Source organism: Brachypodium distachyon, chromosome 1 (genome assembly GCF_000005505.3).
Source record: "Brachypodium distachyon strain Bd21 chromosome 1, Brachypodium_distachyon_v3.0, whole genome shotgun sequence".
In the NCBI taxonomy this organism is placed as follows: Eukaryota; Viridiplantae; Streptophyta; class Magnoliopsida; order Poales; family Poaceae; genus Brachypodium; species Brachypodium distachyon.
Window position 1 is genome coordinate 59,331,218 of NC_016131.3, and position 6,272 is coordinate 59,337,489.

The window sequence follows — 6,272 nt, forward strand, 5'->3', positions numbered from 1 at the left end:
TATTGAATCCTATCTTTTAATCATAGAATTTTATCACTATTGGACACGGGGTAGACACACCCATGCTCCTATTATCCTAGAGCACACTGAAGTGGATTCATCAAGTGCTCCTACCCTGTTCAACCATTCATTTTATTTAAGAAATTGGAATGAGTGAGACTTTCCTTACAGCCCCAATATCTAGTTGCTCATGATTGTCCGTAACCGGGGACACGGCTAAGTACTTAGTTTGACACTCTCGAGAGGTTGTACACTTTACCCACAAGAAATCGACGTGTTAATCCCTTGCTGTCCTCAGGGTAGAGTAGCAACGGCATCGATTACAGGAATTTTTAGACCATAATCACCCAGACCACCTGATGGACCTACGTTCCCACCTACACGGCTACATCTGCACAATCCCTCGGATTCAGGATCATATGTCTTACATCTCCTGGCAGAGCCCATATTACCATGTGGTTGTACTGGAAGCTATTAAACAAGAAACTAGTCCAGTCTCTGTTACCCCAGGTGGCATTCCACATTTGAAACGTAGGCACTCCCCGAATCCACGGGAAAGACGTCCATGGACAATCCATTCGTGAATCCACAGGAACTCGACTCAGAGGGACCCATAGAAATGGACCTGGCGCCGCTAATCCTCAAAATCCTCAAAGCAGCACACCCAGGATGGTTCATTGAATTAGTTGTTTTACCTTACATCTAACAAAAACATTTCATATAGCCAAAGGCATAACAATATCATAATGTAGTTATTTCCCCCACGATACTACCATAGCCTAGCATTCAACTAAAAACGATGGCAATTTGGTGGCAAGGTAATGGCGAGGGTAAACTAGACTACCTGTGATTTATAGCTAGCATAGAAGTACGAGTAATATTCCTGATGCATCTAATAAAACATCTAGTGCATAGTAAAAATATTTAGGAGAATGATCAAAGTGAACTTGCCCTGTCCAAGGTTGTGGTAGTTCTCGCACTCTTCGCAACAACAAGGATTACACTCCACACAATCTAAAATAAAAAAACACACACAATAAACACAACATTCATCACAAAAGCCATGCCATGATGCATATGCTATGATGACGCACGCAAGGATTACTTCTAACGTACAAAGCTTCGTTTCTGTTTTGAAGAGTTTTTCAAAAGATTGGACAGATTACACAACATCAAGTGGTAATTAATATGCATGATACATGGATAGGGTTTAAAACAAAAGATTGTGCGGCTTTTGCAACATAGAGCAATATTTAACTTGTATGCCATGATTATACACAAAATAATTTCTTTTCTGGTCCTAATGGACAGAGAACAAGTTTAAATAATTTTACAGTAAGATAACATGCTCAAAACTATTTTGAAACAATTCATTTGAAATTTAAACCATATTCAACCATTCTATAAATAGCTACTATCTAAGTTGTTCAAAACTGAAATTAAACAGTGCCAAAATATTTTACAAGTTGCGACGATTCCAGAAAGGTGCGGATCACAAATTTTGGACAAACGGTTTGAAAGATATGATGCTTTGAAGTTGTAGGGTCTTTTCTGCAAAAGTGCATTTTCTAATTCGGCCGAATTAAAATAAAATAAAATAAAACAAAATCTCGCCACGTGGCAGCAACGGATTGGCCCGGGGCTAGGGTTCCGGCCGACGGCGGCGGCGCGGGGCGGCGCGGCGCAGGCGGGCGGGCGACGGAGGCGGCGCGGGCAACGGACGGCGGTACAAGGATGGCGCCCAACCTTGAAACCGAGCGCATCACCGGATGCGCTAGGGAAAGGGGAGAACGGGAAGGTGGCCGGGGATGGGAGAAGCTCACCGGAGCGGCGACAAAACGCGATGAACGGCGGTGGCAGAGAGTAACTCCGGCGAGAAATTAATCTAAAACCGAAGCGAAATTGATCGTGGGGTTTGGGGGAAGTGGTAGAGGAGTTCGGGGGCTTCGATATGACGTGCGGGGTTTCGGATTCGGTGGTTCGTGCGCGAAGAAATCGGAACGGAATCGTGAGCGACTCGGAGTCGTGCGTGGCCGGGCTTCTCGGGCAGGTGGTTTGGGGAAGAAGGATGGCGGGGCCCACCGGTCAGTGGGAGCGGGCGGCTGGGGTGGGCTGAGCTGGTCGGTCCGATCCGGTTCGGTCCGTTTTCCTCGGTTTTTTCTTTTTCTTTTATCTATTTTCTGTTTTTGAACCTCAAAATTAATTCGAAGCTCCAAATCACTCCAAATAAAATGCAACAAAATTTGTAAAATCATATTTTCATATGATCTAACTTTTGGAACAAAAAATTTCTCAAAATAAAATATTTAACAATACATTTGCCTATAAAATGGCTTTTAGGGCCCTTAGGCAATCGAAAAAAATTATTTTTCAAAATACTTCCAAAAGCCAATTTATGGAATACTCTATATATGCATTAAATCCCTTTTTACCACAATACCCTCATGGGTTAAAATGCAAATATTCAAGAGCAAGATCAAAGCCCAAAATCAAATGAAGGCATCTGTGCAAAAGGGTTTTCTGGGCAACTTTTAGGGTTTTGAAAGTGATCAAATGCAAGGGTGACATGATGCTCATGATATGCAATGCATATGAAGGGTTTTGAAAATTGGGATGTTACACCCGGCTACAATGGCGAGGGGCTGGACAAGGTCCGGCACGCGGTCGCCTCTCGGTTTAACGAGTACGGGGAGACTCTCATCTTCCCCGCCGGCACCGAGCACCAGGAGAACGACTTCAGGGTGTCCGCACGCTTCATCCTCGCCGTGTTGGTGCCTGCATACTCCTTGTTCCTCCGCGCGCTCATGGAGGCGTACCAGCTTTGGGTGGCGCCACTCCACCCCACCTCCCTCTTCCTCCTCGCCGTCTTCCAGTTCCTTTGCAAGGGGTTCGTCGGAGTGATGCCGTCGGTGGCATTATTCCGGCACTACTTCTACCCGCGCGTCGAGCAGGCGAAGGCGATGTCGTCGGGGGTGGTGTTCCGCGCCCGCGACCGGATGAAGTCAGAGTTCAACGTCCGATCGGAGAAGAAGATCGAGAAGGAATGGCGCGCGGACTGGTGTTGGGTTCACGTGGAGGAACCCGAAGAGTTCATCTACGCGCCCACCGAGCTGCCGGTGACCAACGGCAGCTGGCAGGACCGTTACAGCCGCGACGTCGAGCTCCTCCCCATCGTTGAGAGGATCAAGGCCCTGCAGCTAGCGGGGCTCACCAACCTCGACGTGGCGCACCTACATCAGCCGGCGCATCGCGCCGCTGCAGCTGCTCTCCCACCCCGCGTGGATGTACACGGGGCCCGGGGACACAACCCGCCTCCAGAACGGGGGCGTGGCCCCTGGTGCGATCCGGGCGTGGTTGAAGGGGATCACCGGCGAAGATGCCCCCTTCACGGAGCTGCCGCCGGGAGCTCCCTCCCTCCACGCCGGCGTACAGAGGCTGCACCACATCATCAGCAGCTACCCGCCCTGCAATGAGTGGGGGCTGATGTCGGAATCCCCGGCTCGGACCCCGCGACCCCTTCACCCTGCAACCCGTGGGAAGCGGGTGGTTGAGGAGAGTGAGGGAGAGTCGAAGCTCAGCTGGCCCGACCTCGAGTCTTCCGGCGACGAGGCGGGGTCAAGTTGCCGGGACCCGAGCGGTCCTCCTCGCGGTGGAGGAGGAGGAGGACGAGGACGATGCACCCCTGATCCTACAAAGATCAAGCGCGCCCGCAGCAGCGGCCACCTCTGCAGTGACCGCAAGCGCTGCGGCGACCGGGGGTGCGGCACCCCACGGGCGCCCACGGCCCCGCCCAAGCGGGGCCTCTTCCGGGGCTACGAGTTCAAGCTCAACCCCCCGAAGGACGGCACCCCGACGGGAGCCGGCAAGAGGGGGAGGGCCGACTCGCCACCCGCCGCGCCGAGCAAGAAGCCGCGCACCTGGGCCAATGCCAGCGCCGACCTGCCAGCGCGGGGGCTGGCGGCGCCACCAACGCACCTACCGCCGACCCAATCCCATTGGAGGAGGAGCCGGCAACGGGTACTGATCCCTCTTCTGGTTTCATTTTTTATGTTTCCTCTGCCCACTGACCCGCAACCGTACCACCTCCCTGACCCGTACGTGAAATCCAGCTCGCGGCGGGCGGCCCGGCAGCAGAAGCCGGGACAGAGGGGGGGGGAGGCCCCTCCCGCAAGCACGGCGGACCTGCAAGGTACTCTCTCAGAGCTTCCTCGCGTCCGTCGCCGGGTACCTCAATTTAGCTTTAAGTTCTAATTTTTTCTTTGTCGTAGCACCCACCGCGCCCGCAGCGAGAACAGGCGATCCGACGTCGAGGATGCGGAGATGAGGGAGGAGCCAGAGGCGGCTCCCGCGCCAAGCACCTCCACGCCGGACACAACCGACCGTTACGCCAAGCTCCTCCACGCTCCTCCATGGATTCGTCACCGACCGTTACGCGGGGTGACGCGCGGGGCGTCCTGAACGCCCGCCAGCAAGAAGACCTCCGCCCGCGCCTGGAGCGCCCGCGCCGGCGTGAGGCAGAACGCCAATGCCTAGAGAAGCAGGAGGATGCTCCCATGGGCACCGAGGAGGGCTGCACAACGTTCACCCGTGAGCTGCGCCGGGTCACATGGCCCCGCAAGTTCCGAGCACCGGCGCTTGGAACGTACGGTGGGACCGTGAACCCCAAGGATTTCCTCCTGACCTACACGTTGGGGATGCATGCCATCAGCGCCGACGACAAGGTCAGGGCCTACTTGTTCCCTATGGTCCTCAAAGGATCAGCGAGGACCTGGTTGCTCAACCTGTCCGCTGGGTCCATAGCCTCCTGGGCAGACCTATGTGAGCAGTTTGTGAGCGCATTCCAGGGCGGCTACAAGCGCCCGAGAACCATGGCGGAGCTGCACACCATGGTCCAGAAGCCAGGGGAGACGTTGCGGAGCTTCATCAACCGCTTTTCCAGTCTCTCCTACTCCATTACACAGGCGGAGGCTGCCGCCATCATCAACACCTACGCCATCAACGTCTGCGACCCCAAGATGTGTGAGAAGCTGAGTACGCACCAGATCCGGACGACGCAAGAACTTTACGCCTTGGCGCACAAGTGTGCCATGGCCGAGGAAGGGTGTTTGGCACCCGAGCTTGCAGCTAAGGCTACCGCGAGTCCCGTTGAGGGCTTGCATAAGAAGGGCTCCCGGAAGCGCAGGAGGAAGCAAGTGCTTGCCGCGGAACCGGGGGCTACCTCGAGGCCTGCGAAAAAGGCCTTGTCCGCTGGCAGGTCTGGTGGCAAGCCGGGCGACGCGCCCCGCTACCCCATCCCCGCCAATGCCACCAATGACGCGCAGGATTGCCGCATCTTGCAGGGTATCAAGCAGAGGCGCGAGCAGTGCCACGAGGAGCGCCGAGCAGCCGGCGCCTGCTTCAACTGCGGGGACATCGGGCATCTCTCCCGCGACTGCCCAAATGACCCCAGAGCTGGAGCGAAGCCTGCCGGCGGGGATGCCAGCAGAGAAGAAGCCCAGGGGGGCCAAGCCCAAGCCCGCGTCGGCAGGGAGCGCCCCCCCCCCCCCCCCCGGGGACGAGACAAGGCCCTTGCTGAGGAGCAGTGCGGGTCCGACTACAGTGAGGGCGACGAGCCTGGCTTCCAGGAGCCCCGCGGCGTCGCCTGCATCCATGGGGGAGCTTATGCTCTCTCATCCCATCGCACGGTGAAGCGCCTCACCCAGGAGGTGTGTGCGCTGTTGCCGGACATGGAGCCGCAGCAGCCGTTGAAGTGGTCGCATGTGCTGAACACTTTCAACTTCCGACGACCACCCAGCCCGGTAGCTGGGGTCAGGGGTTCTCCCCTTCATGGTCTCACCGATCATCAACAACATGAAAGTGACCAAGGTGTTGGTGGACAATGGAGCGGGGTTGAACCTCCTGTCCGCCAGGTTGGTGGAGATGCTTCAGCTGCCGCTGGAGCAGATGAAGCCCACCGACCCGTTCCGGGGGGTGAACCCCGGGATCGTGCGCCCCCTGGGGCGCATCACGCTGCCGGTTACCTTCCGGTCCCGGGAAGCATTCAGAACTGAGCACATCGTGTTTGATGTGGCTCACACCCCGTTGCCTTACAAGGGGATCCTTGGTCGGCCGGCCCTGATCAAGTGCATGGCGGCAACCCATTGCACCTATGGCGTGATGAAAATGCCGTCCACGTACAGAGTCCTCTCCATCAAGTGCGATCTCAAGGTCACGGCTTGGTGTGTTGGCGAGGTCGTCAGGGCATCGTCGGAAGCGAAGGCTCGCTGCCGGGC